At 37.0% G+C, this 20,088-nt stretch overlaps 1 pseudogene; it reads left to right on the top strand.

The window, feature by feature from the left end:
- Nucleotides 1–486: 486 nt before the first annotated feature.
- LOC133077606 (glutamate dehydrogenase 1, mitochondrial-like) overlaps nucleotides 487–20,088 on the top strand; it is a 32,162-nt pseudogene continuing 12,560 nt past the window's right edge.

A 20,088-nucleotide genomic window follows, 5' to 3' on the forward strand; every position in this document is an offset into this window, starting at 1 on the left:
ATCAACTATGCCAAATTTTTTAAAGCAAGCATTATTTTGAACTCTTTTAAGATAAGAAAAAGGAAAAGAGAGCACCCCAGAATAACATGTTTGAGTTTCATTTTGAATATGAGAAATAAGAAATGACTCATTTTTACAATGAAAAATTAAGTTTTTAAAATCATTGTTATAAAATGAGAGTATATAAAAGAGAACGAAGAACAATTAGATGTAGCATAACCCATTCCTGCTTCATCAAATCTGTGATTCAGGCAACAATTAGTAGTCTTTAAAAAATGATTAAAGCATTGATAGGGAAGTACATCTGAGCAAATACTAAGCTCCCCATCCCCCATTAGTTCTAGTATTAAAAAATCTAAAAAAAAAATGTGCTTTCTCAAAATTTATCAAGTGGTCATTAATCTGCCACAAAAGCACCAAGGATTTTGTTGGCTCTGTTACAATAGTAAATTGAAGTGTCTGGAACCACCATGCCTTAGGACTAGAATGGTCCCCCTGTATCCACAGGTTTTACATCTGCGGATACTGACAGCCGACTGTATTACGTCATTTTACACAAGGGACTTAAGCATTAGTGGATTTTGGTATCAGGGAGTTTCTGGAACCAATCCCACACAGATACCCAGGGATGACGGTATTGCTTTCCCATATGAGTGAAAGAGCTGGAAACCAAAGCCCTGTAAAATCAGCTCCAACCTTCTTTTTCTATTGAAGAACTCCTTCTTTCCACACAAACCCTCTTCTTTGCTCCTATTAATCTGTTGCCCATTCTATTCCTAACTCTGCCATGGCTCTCGCTGATCTCATTTCCTGTAATTTCTTCCACTTAATTTCTGACTCATCCAAATTCTCTTTATTCTTCAACTCTCAGAGCAGTTTCCTATCTTCTATGAACCTTTTTCATTAGTCCATGGAGAAGCCCTTTCCAATGGTCCACCTTGCCCTTTTAAATAAACACTATTTACCTCTTATTTTCTGTTCTTGTTCTTTGATGTGTACTAAAATACCAGAGTGTCTACATTCCTCCAACATTCTTTAAAGCTAGTTTGCACCACCCATCTTATTTTAATTCTTTCTTGCACCCAGTAAATTATACGTATACAAGAAGCACTCAGTATTCATTGAAAAATAAAAACAATGAACATGCAAATGAGTGAAAGCAAGTTGAGGCTATTATGTTGACTTTTCTTTGAAGACAGCAAATTAATGTTTACTTCTATTTAGTTACCCATGAAAAGGAGAATTTTTGAAGAATGTAAGTAAAGCAATTACAGCAGAAAAGAGGAAAAATAAATATGGACAACAATTTTGGATACATTTTAGGAAATGTTTATGAAGTAAAATGCCACCCAAAGACTAAGTAGAAATAACTTAATACATAAATAAAAATAAAAAGGAAATCCAAGAAAACCACATTTCCAATTATATATCTTTCTTTCCTTTGATTTGAAATGTAAGTAATCTTTAAAATACATACATTTAAACATTTTTTCACACCAGCCAGGGAAGTAAATTTAACAAAGTATAGTAAGTGGTCAGTACATAATTCTAAAAACCATTCAACTTCAATGGCTTCACAGTTCCACTGTCGCCAAGGAATAAAGCAGAAAGAACTCAGCCTCCATTCAAAATATACCTTAATATTACCAATAAGTTGAATATAATTAGAATTACAATTAAATGTTATATCATTTTTAAAAGAAAATTATTTCTTCATCAAGTTTTATAATGGCCTTTGGCATAGTACAGTGAAATTGGACCTAAAAATAAAATCTTAAATGAAAAGCTCAGATTAACTAACAATTTTCATACTTCAGAATTTCCCTGTGTATTTTTCTCCAGTGACCTTTCTGATGACAAAGCCTGAAATGACAGTCAATTAAATTTATATCCCAAGGCACACTATAAATTTGTCAGAAACAAAACAAGTGCACTGTGAATTTCACGAAATCAGCTCTGGGTACCAGGGAGCAGAGGTAGAGAAGAGGTGGTGGGTCAGTCCTTGGTGGTCACGTTGACACTGACATAATGATGCTTGAATCTGCATGAGGATGAAGGACCAAGAAAGGCCTTCAAAGCTTCCTAATATCAAGCATTTAATTACCCCAATTTATTTCAATATCAGTCCCCACGAGCAGAATGTGGCCCCACTCCTAGTCATGACGCTCACAAATTCACATGTATGTATCTTCTCCTTGATAATTTAGGTGAAGCACAGGCACTGACAAAACGCTCATTACCTTTTCGATGCAGATGAGTATAATACAGGGTAGAGGATCTCAGTGTTCATTTTCTCTCAGATTATGACACCATGTCTTACTCTTGGCCAGTTCAAACTCTCATTTCAAGTGGACTGTTCTTCTTTTGTATTTTTTCTCCCTAAACGAGAAAAATTATATAAAATAAACAAAAAATTTCCAGTTTATTTCGATCCTTGTATGAGTGATGTCTAATGATGCCCTCTGTTATGTAAACCAGGTGAAGGTTGCGCTTCCTCATTATTTTTCAGTTACATGAGAACCATGGAATCATACTCTTCGAAGAATAGATGGGTGCCCATTCTTTTGGGGAACTGTTGCCAGGGGAAAATTTGTCTTGACATCATATGAGTCCTTACATTCTAATATATTTAAGTAACCCTATAATGGATGACCCACGTCCCCTGTGTTCACCAACACTCTCTGTGCACTAGGGCAATCCCACCTGTGAATTCTTAAGGTAACAGATCAGCTCCGGACACAAACGGAACTGAAAATTGTTCTCCTCTAGACCTGAAAAGATATTTGTCAAAAGCAGGTGCTTATGCTCTTCTTACTTCCTGTGCTAAACACACATTCATTAGTAATTTTATATCACAAAGGTTTTTAAAAGCAGATTCATTGGCAGTAGGAAAGCATTTTGAGAAGTAAAATACCTTTAGAAACTTAAATTTCTCCTTTCTCTATTTTTTAAAGATTTCTCCCACATTTATGTTCAAAATATATGCTTCTTTTCCATTAACATTAAATATTTATCATGATATGAAAACATGACAGTGTATTAGAATGACTAAGTTAAATTTTAAAACCATTAGAAAAAGCAAAACGTTTTGGTTGCTGTTTTTATGTAAGCGGGGGTAGAAGGAAGCTCTTTAGAAATTACTAAACTGCTTCTAACATAATCTTTTCAAATAGAGCGAAAGAGAGATTTGGTTTCAGCAAGAAGCCATGTTTTGATTCTGTTTCCTGAAGAAAATAGCTGAGAGTTGTGCGAACTTTTCCTTTCATAATATCTTGACCCATTTAGAGAAACCCATCTGTTAGAATAGCATGAATCTCTCTGCAAGTCACCATCTCAATCAAGCGGAAATATGACAAAGCAATCAGGATGATCAAATAAACATGAAAGGGATTTCTGGGATTTAATCAGAAGTGAATATAAAAATAATTGTTCAAGTGGGAACTAATTCAAGTCTGACTCATTTGCTCTCCAACAAGGTAATTATTTGATATCCCATTATGGAGCATCCACTGTTTGCAAAGGACTACTAAGAAAACAAAGACTTAGCTTCGGTCTTTCTTCTCAGAGTTTCACTTGGGAAGAAAGACTTTGACAGTGTCACCACAGTGTCAACTGTCATACTGTTATAACAAAGGTAGTACTTAATATAGAAATAGGGAAGAGAGACTGGTAGAACAGAAGGATGGAAAAGGACCATAAAGAAACATGTGCTACCTTGGGTGTATTTAATTAATGTTGATAGATGGCTATGGAAAAAGATGGGCAAGAAAAAAGGCTTTCCAAACAGAGAGAACTATATTAGAAAAAGTAAGTCAGAATGAGGGGCAGGAGATTTTGATTCTTGGCGTGTGTTTAAAGAGGTTGAGTAGGAGAGTGGGACGAACAGGTATCTCTTTTGAAAAGATAATGTTGGCAGCAATTTAGAGTTATGATCTCCTAAGTGAAATGTGCACACTCTGGATGGAGATGGGTAGGGTTCAAGAAAATCAACTAGCATTGATTTATTTTTACTTCATATCCGTAATTTCAAATGTGTTGCAATATATAATGTTCATACTATTTCAGTACAATAGAACATGTCCATAAATTATAAACGTGTATGTATCTGTTTGGTACATACACCTTCCTTTGACTCTTCAATTTCTGCCGAATACCTCAATTCTGATACTAAAAATAATATTAACATTACCAGTACCAACAACAGCCCTATTTTGTCTTAGTTGAGATCAGAGATAACTGATGTAGAAGATGGCTTGGAAAGGAATAGATGGGATCAGGTTGAGTTAGAGAAATGCTACTATTAATCTTAAGCTTTCATTGCTTTGGAGAAGTAGAACTATAAGATACGGTCAGTAACTACATATAATTAATTAGGTGGAGAAGTGGAGTCCTTGAGATGATTTCAAGGCTTAAACATGAATCAAACTGGTATGATAAGAATCAATAAACAAAATTCAAAAAAGGAAGAAAATCGAGGTAGAAAATATGAATCACTAAATTAGGACTCTCAAAAAACAAATAATCCATATATTCTCTAGTCACTTCATCATGGTGATTTGCAGGACACAGCAAATTTAATTAGCTCAGTGAACAGCATTATGTTTCCATCCAAGGCCCAGCCTCTTCTGCTCAAGTAACACAGCTGGATGAAGATAGATAATTCTCAGTGCAATATGTACTGCCAATGGCTTTAACTTTTTCTCATTCCAATTAGTAGATATAGCTGGCAAACAATCGTTTTCTATTAGGAAATGGGGATGGAATCAGAACCCACCCCAAGTTTACTGTGAGAATTAAATGAGTTATTAATGTAAAACATTTAGGCGAGTCCACAATACAGTATATTACTAAGGTGCAATACATGTGAGCAATTGTTATCAATAATTATTCACATCCAAACTATGTATGTTGAAATCCTGGTTTCTCTATTTATAAATTTTTTTACCTTCGATAAGTGGAATCGTTTCTAAAACTCAATTCTCTCACTGCATAATGAACATAAAAGTATTATCATTTAAAACTTGGAAAGAAGGCGAAAGGATGACTTTGTGTCATTTTACTGCCATACTGGAGCCCTTTTGAATGGGTCTCCACAAGACAATGACTATTAATTCTAAAGGGGAATCTGCCTTTTTTTTTTAAACTATGTATTTATTATTAATTCGAGTCCAGATTCTAGGAAGTTTCATATTAACTTGTAGAGTTGTTTTGTCTGTTAAAGCTGCCAATGATTTTTGTCTAGTAGAAAAGATAGCCCCCAAACTTAAGGTTGTATTGCCTTGTAGGACACTAAACCAATTTTGTACTATTTGGTGATCTTATGCCAGCATTTTTTGTTTCTGTGTTTAAATGTACAGTATATCTTGAATTCTTTTTAACCAACTTTAACATTTTGGGTGTTTTTCTGTCATTAATGGACTAAACGAACATTTACCTGTGCTTACTATATATTTGTGTGAGTTATTATATAAAACATTTTGTTATATAAACTTTATTACATAAAACATTTTATAGGGACATCCCTGGCGGTACAGTGGTTAAGACTTCGCCTTCCAGTGTAGGGGGTGCGGGTTCAATCCCTGGTCAGGGAGCTAAGATCCCACATGCCTCGGGGCCAAAAAATCAAAACATAAAATAGAAGCAATATTGTAACAAATTCTATAAAGACTTTAAAAATGGTCCACATCAAAAAAAAAAAATCTTTAAAAATAAATAAATAAAACATTTTATAGAGTATTCTTTTTAATGGCTAGTATTTATTGAGTACTAATTAAATATTATGTACGATTATTAATTCATTGGTTTCTAAAAACAGCAATATGGGATGGGAAAGAGCATCATCCATATATTACAGACAAACTCTGTTTTGTGATCACCAGTCATTGACTAAGTAAATGTCAAAGCTATGGGAAGTGTACCCTGCCCTGTGAATTACCATTCTTCAATTACCTCTATCTCTTGACTAAAGGAACTTAGTACATAATACCACAGAGATAAATTATCCTTTTATCCACCAAAACTTCATGGTTAGCATTTACCACTTTTATTCTTTGAGAGTCTTACTTTATGTTTCATTATTTTCTCACTTGATTTCTCTTTATTCTGTATTCTGGGCCTTAATTCAGGTTATACCGTCAGTCATTAAGATCTAATATTTTGACACTGTCTCAGGATCCACATCCCCAAATTTATAATTTTAAAAATCACAAACAACGATTCACAAAATTCTACAGCTTTTACCTCTACCAAGTGGAAGAAGGTATAAAATAATAGGATATCTAACTTCTGACTCTTCTGCTGTTGCAGTTTCTGACTAAACCTGACTCCCATTTCTCCCCAGTCTGAGGTGTACCCTGAACCAGACATCTCTAACCTCACTGGGACTGGGTATCACTATTGTTGTTGCTGTTGTTGTTGTTGGGTTTGAGGCACTTGGAAGAAAGTTGAAGTAAATAAAAGTACATGCACCCTAAATGTATGTATATTAAATACAATACTATTCATGTTTTGCTTATACTTAACTTTTTGCATCTTACAGATCAAACATAATTTGAAATTTAAATGACTGTAACAATGAATAAAAATTAAAATTCAAAAATCTCTTCCTTTACTGCCAGTTGATTGTCTAGCATCCCCTATGTCCCTCCAAGATGAGCACATATCACATAACTCTATGTTTCTGCCAATATTATATTCGCAAAAGAGGGATCCGATGGACTCACTCTCCTGCTCAACATCTTCACAAACACATGATGCCAAGAGACATAATCTGAATCTTTTGCTTCCTTCCATTGGGTAGTACAGTTTGCTCTGTTGGTAACGCCTCCGATATACCCACCTCTCTTGATATGCCCCTAAGAAAGCCTAAACATTCAAGCAATGAGAAATGTTCCAGAGTACCACCTCTTTCGGCAGTAGCTTCTCTCATCCCCTGTTCCAAATCACCTCCCTACTTTAGATTTTTTTCTATCAGTGCTCCAACACTTTAGATAGCTTACCTTGTGTCATAGGCAGAATATGCCTCCCCCCACCAAAAAAAGAGACACCCACTGTGAATATATCACCTTGCATGGCAAAAGGAACTTTCCAGATATCATTAAGCTAAGGATCTTGAGATGGGAGATCATCCTGGATTATCTGGGGGAGTGGGGGAGTGGGGGAGTGGGGTCCCGATGTAGTCATAAGGGTCATTATAAGATGGAGGCAGAAGGGTCAGAATCAGAGAATGAGATGTGATGACACAAGCAGAGACAGAGAGATTTAAAGATGTTATGCTGCTGCCTTTGAAGACGGAGAAAGGGGCCATGAGCCAGAGAGTGCAGGAGAACTGTAGAATCTAGAAATAGCAAGGAAACAGATTTTTCCCCTAGAGCCACAGAAAGGAACAGAGTCCCACCAACCCATTTTATACTTCTGAATTCCAGAACTTTAAGATAATAAGTTTGTGTTGCTTTAAACCATTAAGTTTGTGGCAATTTGTTACAGCAGAAACAGGAAACTAATACATCTTGTATTGACATGATTAAGTCTTCCCCTCCAAATGGGAAGTTCCCAGATGACAGACTATGGCTCAGTCAATTTTGTTTCCCAAGGACTTCTTTATAAATAATTAGATCCTCCATTAATATTTATAGAATGGATTACTGTTTCAGAGCAAACAATTTAATAAGTCTCCGCTTGAACAGGATATTTATCCCCAATTCGGTTAGTCTAAAGGGACACCATTTATGATCCTGAATAGTTTCTTATACCTTTTGTTAGGCCAAAAGGATAATTGCCGGGCCCCCCTGGTGGCGCAGTGGTTAACAATCCACCTGCCAATGCAGGGGACACAGGTTCGAGCCTTGGTCCGGGAAGATCCCACATGCCGCGGAGCAACTAAGGCCGTGTGCCACAGCTACTGAGCCTGTGCTCTAGAGCCCGCGAGCCACAACAACTGGAGCCCACGTGCCCCAACTACTAAAGCCCGCGTGCCTAAAGTCTGTGTTCTGCAACAAGAGAAGGCACCACAATGAGAAGCCCACGCACCACAACAAAGAGTAGCCCCCGCTCGCCGCGACTAGAGAAAGCGTGCGCATAGCAACAAAGACCCAACACAGCCAAAAATAAATAAATAAAACAAATTTATAAAAAAAAAAAAAAATTGCCAAATTTATCCCAGTTCTGGACAGTATGTAGGTTTATTTATGGGCCATGGTATTTAGGTACCAAATGGAAAAACAAAACTCCACATGCCTCTCTGTAATTTTTTTTTTGCAGGAAATAAAATTGAGACATATTTCCACAGTAAACCTAAATGTCTTCTATATTACTAGGTTTAAAAAGGTTATGCACATTAGATATTACATCACTGCTTGAAGTACGTTAGTGCTTTTGAAAACAGCTGCCTACAATCTCCATTCTCATAAAAAGAGCAACCACAGTCTGTGCTTTTTCTAATGGCTTTGAAATGTATGTTAACTTAGAAATTCCGATCCACATTAATGTTTGTGTATCATAATAAAGAGTATTAATGGAAAACATAAAGAGGGGAAAGTCTTTACAAAATAGGGCAGAAGGAGAAACTTAGGTTTTTCAAAGTGTTTTTGTTTTCAAAATGCTTTCCCTTTGGCAATGAATATGCTTTTATAAAAGTTTCATGAGGCAAAATTATTAATAAAGGTGTGTATTTAGCATACAATGAGAGAAGAGAAAAGAGCCATTGATTTGGAGAAACTTTTCTATATGAGAAGAGTTTTGACCTTTGTATATTGAGCTGACTTCTATGACTTCTCACTGTGGTCTGTCCTACTGTTCACAGAAAGTTGGCGGGCACCGGTGGCATGGGCTAAATGTCAGTGTGTTATCTAAACAGGCCAAATATAAGGGCGTCTATGGCTTCAAAACTAGCTGTACTCCAGCAACAGTTTTCTGAAATATTGGGTGCACATTTTTTTTCTCAGAAAAATGTGATCTCCATCATCCTGGTTCTAACTGGGAACCCTTGCCTGGTTTACAGAGCAGTGAAAATGGAAAACTCATTCTTATAGCAAAGTGCAGCTTTATCACTCAAGATAAAAGAATGGAAATGTACAGAGAAATGATGATGATGATGATGACGACGACGACTGGTTACTCATTCTTTACTCATTTGGGCAAGGCAAATATGAAGAGAAATTTGATTCCTTGAAATGAAAGGATGAACTGCCCAGCAGCAGGCAGCAAAGAGCAAATTCAGCAAAAGTGTCATTAACATTGCCCTGCATTTTGCCTACATAAAGAGGCAATAAGCATTTCTTAAATGGCTGTTCCTTACCTGAACCAGCAGGGAGAGAACATATACATGCACACTGTGGGCACTTAGTGCCTAGAAATGGGGTTAAGGGCTGCATTTGACTTTCTCAAGGCTGAAGAAAATGAAGATTTTATAAAAAAATAACACATGATGTTGGAGATTGGTGGCTATCTTGATCTTCTGCCCTGCTGCAGAGGTGGGCAGCATAACCTCAGGTTCTGTATGAGTAACAAGGTCCCCTCTCAGCCCACTTGCTGGTCACAAGGAGTATGGTGCATTTGTTCTGTGTGTGACAAGTTCACATTTTACCTTGGGATATAAATGTAATGGACAGCATTCAAGATCTTTGTACATGGAAAGGGTGTCTAGGTAAAATACTGGAAGGAAATTCTGAGCCATGAAAATTGCCTGTTGATCTGAGCTAAATGGTTTCATGGAACCAACCACAGCCTGGAAGCACCTGCTTTCTGTAGAATATATTATTTTTTGTTGTTGTTTTTTAGTTAACTCATCATTCATTTAAAAATATCAAAATATTTTATTTTTTAAATTAAAATAAAATACTTTTAGAAAGTTGAAAATGACCAGGATTGTAGAGTGGGGCCGGGGGGGGGAGGAGGGGGAAGAGACGAGGAATAAAAGAAAACGGTAAGAATCCGGTAGGAAGAATGGGAAGGCAACCTAGTAAGTGAGACTTAACGCAGTTGGGCTTGTGCTAATGAAATACATTTGCAAACCAGGTTTTCACTGGTCTGGCTAGAGAGTGTTTTAAAATGGTAAAACTGGTGTTTTAGTGGCCTAACATTAGTACTGAATAAGGGAAGTACGATACAACATCTAAATGTTGTACATCACACTGATGAATACACAGGAACTCAATGTGTGTTTTTTAACAAATAAACGGATGAATGAAAGAATATGCAATTTACATTTCAGTTCATTTGAACAATTTATTATGATACTTGTAGACATTATTTTGTAAGTTACTAGTTTCCAAAGAATTCGAGTTTTTAAGAATATCTGCTGTTTTATGGGGATAGTAAGATAGAATATTTAAGCACAGTATTGTATCAGTTGAGCATGGCATCTGATAAACAGACCCAGTTAAAAGTCTTGTTTTCCAAAGTAGAACTGGAAATTATTTTACAGACGCATCATTGCAAATGTATCAGGTAAATCTTCTATAAATCTTAACTTCTCCTTCTGCTCCTAATTTTTTCAATAATAGTTGAATTAAACTATTATTTACTTTTGTAAAGAAACAGTCTAAAAAATATTTTAAAAATTAAGGTCCTGATGAGTCTTCTCATTATGTTAGTGGGAAATTTTGAAATATAAAGATGTCTTATTACCACATAACCATTATATCTTTGAATTATATCTATCAACCTATCTATTTGCAGTTCCTGGATACGAAACTTTATTCATTTGTGTTCTCTCCTCATAAAGCTATATCAGAGATTCCCTAATACTTTATTAACTGTTCGAAAATTAATTTTACAATTTCCCCAAAATTATCATTAAGAGGTTAAACCTTCCTTGGAATTATCAATATTTTAAAATGAACTTTCTTTTTTTAGTTTGCTTTACCAAATCTTTTAGCAGAAATCTAATAAACAAAAACCTCTTTAATTGTATTTAACATTTTAAAATTCCAGGAAGTTTTCGTGTTGATGGTGTATAGCTAAAATCTGCTTCTTTTTTACTATACTGACATTCTCTAATTTCAAAACTCTTTGGGAGCATTACAGAAAATGAAAGAGGGGAGACCTTCAAGACAGCAGAGGAGTAAGACGTGGAGATCACCTTCCTCCCCACAAATACATCAGAAATACATCTACATGTGGAACAACTCCTACAGAACACCTACTGAACGCTGGCAGAAGACCTCAGACCTCCCAAAAGGCAAAAAACTCCCCACATACCTGGGTAGGGCAAAAGAAAAAAGAAAATACAGAGACAAAAGAATAGGGACGGGACCTGCACCAGTGGGAAGGAGCTGTGAAGGAGGAAAGGTTTCCACACACTAGGCAGCCCCTTCACGGGTGGAGACGGCAGGAGGCAGAGGGGGGAAGCTTCGGAGCCACGGAGGAAAGTGCAGCCACAGGGGTGCGGAGGGCAAAGAGGAGAGATGCCCGCACAGAGGATCGGTGCCGACCAGCACTCACCAGCCCGAGAGGCTTGTCTGCTCCCCTGCCGGGGTGAGCGGGGGCTGGGAGCTGAGGCTCGGGCTTCGGAGGTCGGATCCCAGGTAGAGGACTGGGGTTGGCTGCGTGAACACAGCCTGAAGGGGGCTAGTGCACCATAGCCAGCGAGGAGGGAGTTCGGGAAAAAGTCTGGACCTGCCTAAGAGGCAAGAGACCATTGTTTCCGGGTGCACGAGGAGAGGGGATTCAGAGCACCGCCTAAACGAGCTCCAGAGACGGGCGCGAGCCGTGGCTATCAGCGCGGACCCCAGAGACGGGCATGAGACGCTAAGGCTGCTGCTGCAGCCACCAAGAAGCCTGTGTGCAAGCACAGGTCACTGTTCACACCTCCGCTCCCAGGAGCCTGTGCAGCCCGCCACTGCCAGGGTCCCATGATCCAGGGACAACTTCCCCAGGAGAACACACAGCATGTCTCATGCTGTTGCAACCTCACACCGGCCTCTGCCACAGCAGGCTCACCCCGCATTCCATACCTCTCCCTCCCCCCAACCTGAGTGAGCAGAGCCCCCTAATCAGCTGCTACTTTAAAGCAGAGGCGGGGCCAAATCCAAAGCTGAACACCAGGAGCTGTGCGAACAAAGAAGACAAAGGGAAATCTCTCCCAGCAGCCTCAGGAGCGGCAGATTAAATCTCCACAATCACCTTGATGAACCCTGCATCGGTGTAATACCTGAAGAGACAAGAAATCATCCCAAAATTGAGACAGTGGACTTTGGGAGCAACAATATATTTTTTTTTTTTTCTTTTTCTCTTTTTGTGAATGTGTATGTGTATGCTTCTTTGTGTGATTTTTGTCTGCATAGCTTCACTTTTACCAACTGTTCTAGGGTTCTGTCTGCCCGTTCTTTGTTTCTATTTTTTTTTTGTATACTTTTTAATGCTTCTTATCATTAGTGGATTTGTTTTCCTGGTTTGGTTGCTTTCTTCTTTCTTTCTTTCTTTTTATTTATTATTCTTTTTTATTACCTTTTAAACATTTATTTAATTTTTAATAATTATTTTTATTTTAATAATTTTATTTAATTTTATTTTACTTTATCTATCTATCTTTCTTTCTTTCTTTCTTTCTGTCTGCCTGCCTTTCTTTCTTTCTTTTTTTCTCCCTTTCCTTCTGAGCCGTGTGGCTGCCAGGGTCTTGGTGCTCCAACCGGGTGTCAGGCCTGTGCCTCTGAGGTGGCAGAGCCCACTTCAGGACATTGGTTCACCAGACACCTCCCGGCTCCACGTAATATCAAACAGGGAAAGCTCTCCCAGAGATCTCAATCTCAACACTAAGACCCAGCTCCACTCAACGACCAGCAAGCTACAGTGCTGGACACCCTATGCCAAACAACTAGCAAGACAGGAACACAACCCCACCCGTTAGCAAAAAGGCTGCCTAAAATCATGATAATGTCACAGACACCCCAAAACACACCACCGGATGCGGTTCTGCCCACAAAAAAAGACAAGATCCAGTCTAATCCACCAGAACACAGGCACTACACCCCTCCACCAGGAAGCCTACACAACCCACTGAACCAACCTTAGCCACTGGGGGCAGACACCAAAAACAACTGGAAATATGAACATGCAGCCTGCGAAAAGGAGACCCCAAACACAGTAAGTTAAGCAAAATGAGGAGACAGAGAAATAAACTTCAGATGAAGGAGCAAGGTAAAAACCCACCAGACCAAACAAACGAAAATGAAATAGGCAGTCTACCTGAAAAAGAATTCAGAGTAATGATAGTAAAGATGATCCAAATCTTGGAAACAGAATGCAGAAAATACAAGAAACGTTTAACAAGGACCTAGAAGAACTAAAGAGCAAACACACAATGAGGAAAAACAAAATAAATGAAATTTAAAATTCTCTAGAAGAGATCAATAGCAGAATAACGGAGGCAGAAGAATGGAAAAGTGACCTGGAAGATAAAATAGTGTAAATAACTACTGCAGAACAGAATAAAGAAGAATGAAAAGAATTGAGGACAGTCTCAGAGACCTCTGGGTCAACATTAAACACACCAACATTTGAATTATAGGGGTCCCAGAAGAAGAGAAAAAGAAAGGGACTGAGAAAATATTTGAGGAGATTATACTTGAAAACTTCTGCAATATGGGAAAGGAAACAGTCAATCAACTCTAGGAAGTGCAGAGAGTCCCATACAGGATAAATCCAAGGAGAAACACGCCAAGACACATATTAACCAAACTAACAAAAACTAAATACAAACAAAAAATATTAAAAGCAGCAAGGGAAAAACAACAAATAACATAGAAGGGCATCCCCATAGGGTTAACAGCTGATATTTCAGCAGAAACTCTGCAAGCCAGAAGGGAGTGGCAGGACATACTTAAAGTGATGAAAGGGAAAAACCTACAAACAAGATTACTCTACCCAGCAAGGATCTCATTCAGATTCGATGGAGAAATTAAAATTTTTACAGACAAGCAAAAGCTAAGAGAATTCAGCACCACCAAATCAGCTTTACAGCACATGATAAAGGAACTTCTCTAGGCAGGAAACACAAGAGAAGGAAACGACCTACAATAACAAACCCAAAACAATTAAGAAAATGGTAATAGGAACATACATATCGATAATTACCTTACATGTAAATGGATTAAATGCTCCAACCAAACTACAGAGACTGGCTGAATGGATACAAACACAAGACCCATATATACGCTGTCTACAAGAGGCCCACGTCAGACCTAGGGACACATACAGACTGAAAGTGAGGGGATGGAAAAAGATATTCCATGGAAATGGGAATCAAAAGAAAGCTGGTGTAGCAATTCTCATATCAGACAAAATAGATTTTAAAATAGAGACTATTACAAGGGATAAAGAAGGACACTACATAATGATCAAGGGACCAATCCAAGAAGAAGATACAACAATTGTAAATATTTATGCACTCAACACAGGATCACCTCAATACATAAGGCAAATACTAACAGCCATAAAAGGGGAAATCGACAGTAACACAATCATAGTAGGGGACTTTAACACCCCACTTGCACCAATGGACAGATCACCCAAAATGAAGATAAATAAGGAAACACAGTTTTAAATGTCACATTAAACTACATGGGCTTATTTGATATTTATAGGACATTCCATCCAAAAACAACAGAATACACTTTCTTCTCAAGTGCTCATGGAACATTCTCCAAATCAAACCTTGGTAAATTTAAGAAAACTGAAATTGTATAAAGTATTTTTTCTGACCACACGCTATGAGACTAGACATCAATTAGAGGAAAATATCTGTAAAAAATACATTCACATGGAGGCTAAACAAAACACTACTTAATAACCAAGAGATCACTGAAGAAATCAAAGAGGAAATCAAAAAATACCTAGAAACAAATGACAATGAAAACACGATTACCCAAAACCTATGGGATGCAGCAAAAGCAGTTCTAAGAGCGAAGTTTATAGCAATACAATCCTACCTCAAGAAACAAGAAACATCTCAAATAAGCAACCTAATCTTACACCTAAGGAAATTAGAGAAAGAAGAACAAAAAAAACCCAAAAGTTAGCAAAAGGAAAGAAATCATAAAGATCAGATCAGAAATAAATGAAAAAGAAATGAAGAAAACGATAGCAAAGATCAATAAAAATAAAAGCTGGTTCTTTGAGAAGATAAACAAAATTGATAAACCATTAGCCAGACTCCTCAAGAAAAAAAGGAAGAAGACTCAAATCAATAGAATTAGAAATGAAAAAGGAGAAATAACAACTGACACTGCAGAAATACAAAAGATCCTGAGAGATTACTACAAGCAACTATATGCCAATAAAATGAACAACCTGGAAGAAATGGACAAACTCTTAGAAAAGCACAACCTTCTGAGAATGAACCAGGCAGAAATAGAAAATATAAACAGACCAATCACAAGCACTGAAATTGAAACTGTGATTAAAAATCTTCCAACAAACAAAAGCCCAGGACCAGATGGCTTCACAGGTGAATTCTATCAAACATTTAGAGAAGAGCTAACACCTGTCCTTCTCAAACTCTTCCAAAACACAGCAGAAGGAGGAACACTCCCAAACTCCTTCTACGAGGCCACCATCACCCTGATACCAAAACCAGCCAAAGATGTCACAAAGAAAGAAAACTACAGGCCAATATCACTGATGAACACAGATGCAAAAATCCTCAACAAAATACTAGCAAACAGAATCCAACAGTACATTAAAAGGATCATACACCATGATCAAGTGGGGTTATCCCAGGAATGCAAGGATTCTTCAATATATGCAAATCAATCAATGTGATAAATTATATTAACAAATTGAAGGAGAAAAACCATATGATCATCTCAATAGATGCAGAAAAAGCTTCTGACAAAATTTAACACCCATTTATAACGAAAACCCTGTAGAAAGTAGGCATAGAGGGAACTTACCTCAACATAATAAAGGCCATATATGACAAACCCACAGCCAATATCATTCTCAATGGTGAAAAACTGAAACCATTTCCACTAAGATCAGGAACAAGACAAGGTTGCCCACCTTCACCACTATTATTCAACATAGTTTTGGAAGTTTTAGCCACAGCAATCACAGAAGAAAAAGAAATAAAAGGAAACCAAATTAAAAAAGAAGAAGTAAAGCTGTCACTGTTTGTAGATGACATGATACTATACATAGAGAACCCTAAAGATGCTACCAGAAAACTACTAGAGCTAATCAATGAATTTGGTAAAGTAGCAGGATACAAAATTAATGCACAGAAATCTCTTGCATTCTTATACACTAATGATGAAAAATCTGAAAGAGCAATTAAGGAAACACTCCCATTTACCATGGCAACAAAAAGAATAAAATACCTAGGATAAACCTACCTAAGGAGACAAAAGACCTGTATGCAGAAAACTATAAGACACTGATGAAAGAAATTAAAGATGATACAAACAGATGGAGAGATATACCATGTCCTTGGATTGGAAGGTTCAACATCGTGAAAATGACTATACTAGCCAAAGCAATCTACAGATTCAATGCAATCCCTATCAAACTACCAATGGCATTTTTCACAGAACTAGAACAAAAAATTTCACAATTTGTATGGAAACAGAAAAGACCCCGAATAGCCAAAGCAATCTTCAGAAAGAAAAACGAAGCTGGAGGAATCACGCCCCCGGACGTCAGAGTATATTACAAAGCTACAGTCATCAAGACAGTGTGGTACTGGCACAACAACAGAAATATAGATCAATGGAACAGGATAGAAAGCCCAGAGATAAACCCATGCACATATCGTCACCTCATTTTTGATAAAGGAGGCAAAAATATACAATGGACAAAAGACAGCCTCTTCAATAAGTGGTGCTGGGAAAACTGGACAGCTGCATGTAAGAGAGTGAAATTAGAACACTCCCTAACACCATACACAAAAATAAACTCAAAATGGATTATAGACCTAAATGTAAGGCCAGACACTATCAAACTCTTAGAGGAAAACATAGGCAGAACACTCTATGACATAAATCACAGCAAGATCCTTTTTGACCCACCTCCTAGAGAAATGGAAATAAAAACAAAAATAAACAAATGGGACCGAATGAAACTTAAAAGCTTTTGCACAGCAAATGAAACCATAAACAAGACGAAAAGACAAACCTCAGAATGGGAGAAAATATTTGCAAATGAAGCAACTGACAAAGGATTAATCTCCAAAATTTACAACTCAATATGCAACTTATGCATAAGTTGCAAGCTTATGCAACTCAATATCAAGAAAACAAACAACCCAATCCAAAAATGGGCAGAAGACCTAAATAGACATTTCTCTAAAGAAGATATACAGATTGCCAACAAACACATGAAAGAAAACTCAACATCACTAATCATTAGAGAAATGCAAATCAAAACTACAATCAGGTATCACTTTACACCAGTCAGAATGGCCATCATCAAAAAATCTACAAACAATAAATGCTGGAGAGGGTGTGGAGAAAAGGGAACCCTCTTGCACTGTTGGTGGGAATGTAAATTGATACAGCCACTATGGAGAACTGCATGGAGGTTCCTTAAAAAACTAAAAATAGAACTACCATACGACCCAGCCATCCCACTACTGGGCATATATGAGAAAGCCATAATTCAAAAAGAGTCATGTACCACAATGTTCATTGCAGCTCTATTTACAATAGCCAGGACATGGAAGCAACCTAAGTGCCCATCGACAGATGAATGGTTAAAGAAGATGTGGCATATATATACAATGGAATATTACTCAGCCATAAAAAGAAACGAAATTGAGTTATTTGTAGTGAGGTGGATGGACCTAGAGTCTGTCATACAGAGTGAAGTAAGTCAGAATGAGAAAAACAAATACCATATGCTAACACATATATATGGACTCTAAAAAAAAAAAATGGTTATGAAGAACCTAGGGGCAGGACAGGAATAAAGATGCAGACGTAGAGAATGGACTTGAGGACATGGGGAGGTGGAAGGGTAAGCTGGGATGAAGTGAGAGTGTGGCATGTTCTTATATATACTACCAAATGTAAAATAGATAGCTAGGGGGAAGCAGCCGCATAGCACAGGGAGATCAGCTGGGTGCTCTGTGACCACCTAGAGGGGTGGGATAGGGAGGGTGGGAGGGAGACGCAAGAGGGAGGAGATATGGGGATATATGTTTATGTATAGCTGATTCACTTTGTTATAAAGCAGAAACTAACAGACCATTGTAAAGCAATTATACTCCAATAAAGATGTTTAAAAAAAAAAAAGGAAAGAAAATGAAAGAAAGTTATCTCTATCAGTTGTCTATTGCTAGGTAACAAAGTACCACAAAATCAGTAGTTAAACATACACATACACAGACTCACACTTATAATCTTACAGTGTCTGTGGATAAGTTTAGCTGGGACCTCTGCCATTTAGGGTTTCACAAGGAGAAGATCAAGGTATAGCCTGGGATGCACCCTCATCTGGAAGCTAAGATGAAAAAGAATATACTTGCATTCTCACTCAGATTATAGGCAGAATCAATTTCCTTGTGTGTGTAGAACTGAAGACGTGGACTTCTTACGATCTGTGGGCTGGAGGTTGCCTTCTCCTAGAAGCTGCCTACAGTTTCTAGAGGCACCCCCAGTCCTCAGAGACTGCCCACAGATTTTTGCCTTGTGAACTTCATCATATGGTGGCTTCCTTCAGCAAACAGCAAGGGGAGTCTCTAGAGCAGGTGTGCTAGCAAGACGGTCTCACGGAATATAACGTAAGCATGAGAGGGGCATCCTATGTGGGCTCTCACCTTTGTCATATTCTATTGCTTAGAGGCGAGACACAGGTCCTACTCACACTCAAGGGAAGGGGAGCACTGAGACATGAACACTGGGAGGAGGGGTTACGAAGACCCACCTTACAGTATGCTTGCCAAGTTCTCTCTAAGAACAAATTTTAGTGGAGTCTGATTTTCCTCAGTTAAGAATCAGTTAATTCTTAATTTTAAACTTGAAGTGTAACTGAATTTTTAAAAGGAGGTTAAATATATCCACTTTTTAAACCTTTGAAGATAACTTTGAAAGAAAGTTACTACATTACCCTATAGGAGAGCAAATGTATATATATAAATATTTTTAAATATATAAATATATATATTAAAATATATGATATATATAATAAAATATATATGTAAAAGATCTATATAAATATATATATAAAATATATAAATATATTTTTAAAAGGAGACATTGAGAAAGTTTTACTTGCTTACAAATGTATATACACATTTTGATATGTAGGCATATTTAAAGTAAAAATGTAGAAAGTAGTTATGTATTTGTTCATTTTTTTAGATTCAAAATGCATTATCACATCTGCCAATATTTCGTTTTTACAGAGGCAAAGTCACCATCCAAATTAATAGCAGTAATTAGCAGTTTGGGTTTCTCACCACAGGCAAATGTCTGACTTTTAGAGTTACAAATGAGCATTTAGGGACTGAAGCAGGAGGCAATACAGTCTCTGGGAACAGAATGATTATTTAACATAATTTTATAAAGAATAAGATATCCATATTAATTCCTACTTAAATATAGACTACATAAATTCTTCATATTCCATTTTATTAAAATTTTATTTAATATTAATTAACATGATGAGTACTTCTGAAAATTTTTATTTGATAATTTTGCTTGATTTCTAGTCTGTTGATATAGAGTTCATGAATTTTACTCCAATGAATTTAGGTGGGAAAGTCTCTTAATTAATTATTATAGTTACTGATTCAGAAACTCACTCTGCTTAACCTGAAAGAGAGCTTTAATATGTAATTGATTAATTGACACGGTTCCTAATATAAAAAGATTTTAATAACTATCTGTGGATTATGTTGATGGATGGAAGAATGAGTGAAAAAATCAATTTGTGGAAATATCTTTGATATTTGATTTATTGCATTGATGAGATTACTTTCGACAATTTACTACAGTGATCCTATTACTAAATTGCAATCCCTTGGAGAAATTAATTAGCCTTATTGACCCTCAGTATAACATATACAGTAATTATTACCTAACAGGGTTGATTTGTAAGGAACTATGATTTGTAATAACTATTCTTATTATAGGGAAGCCTCAAAAACGTTGC

This window comes from Eubalaena glacialis, chromosome 18, assembly GCF_028564815.1.
Source record: "Eubalaena glacialis isolate mEubGla1 chromosome 18, mEubGla1.1.hap2.+ XY, whole genome shotgun sequence".
In the NCBI taxonomy this organism is placed as follows: Eukaryota; Metazoa; Chordata; class Mammalia; order Artiodactyla; family Balaenidae; genus Eubalaena; species Eubalaena glacialis.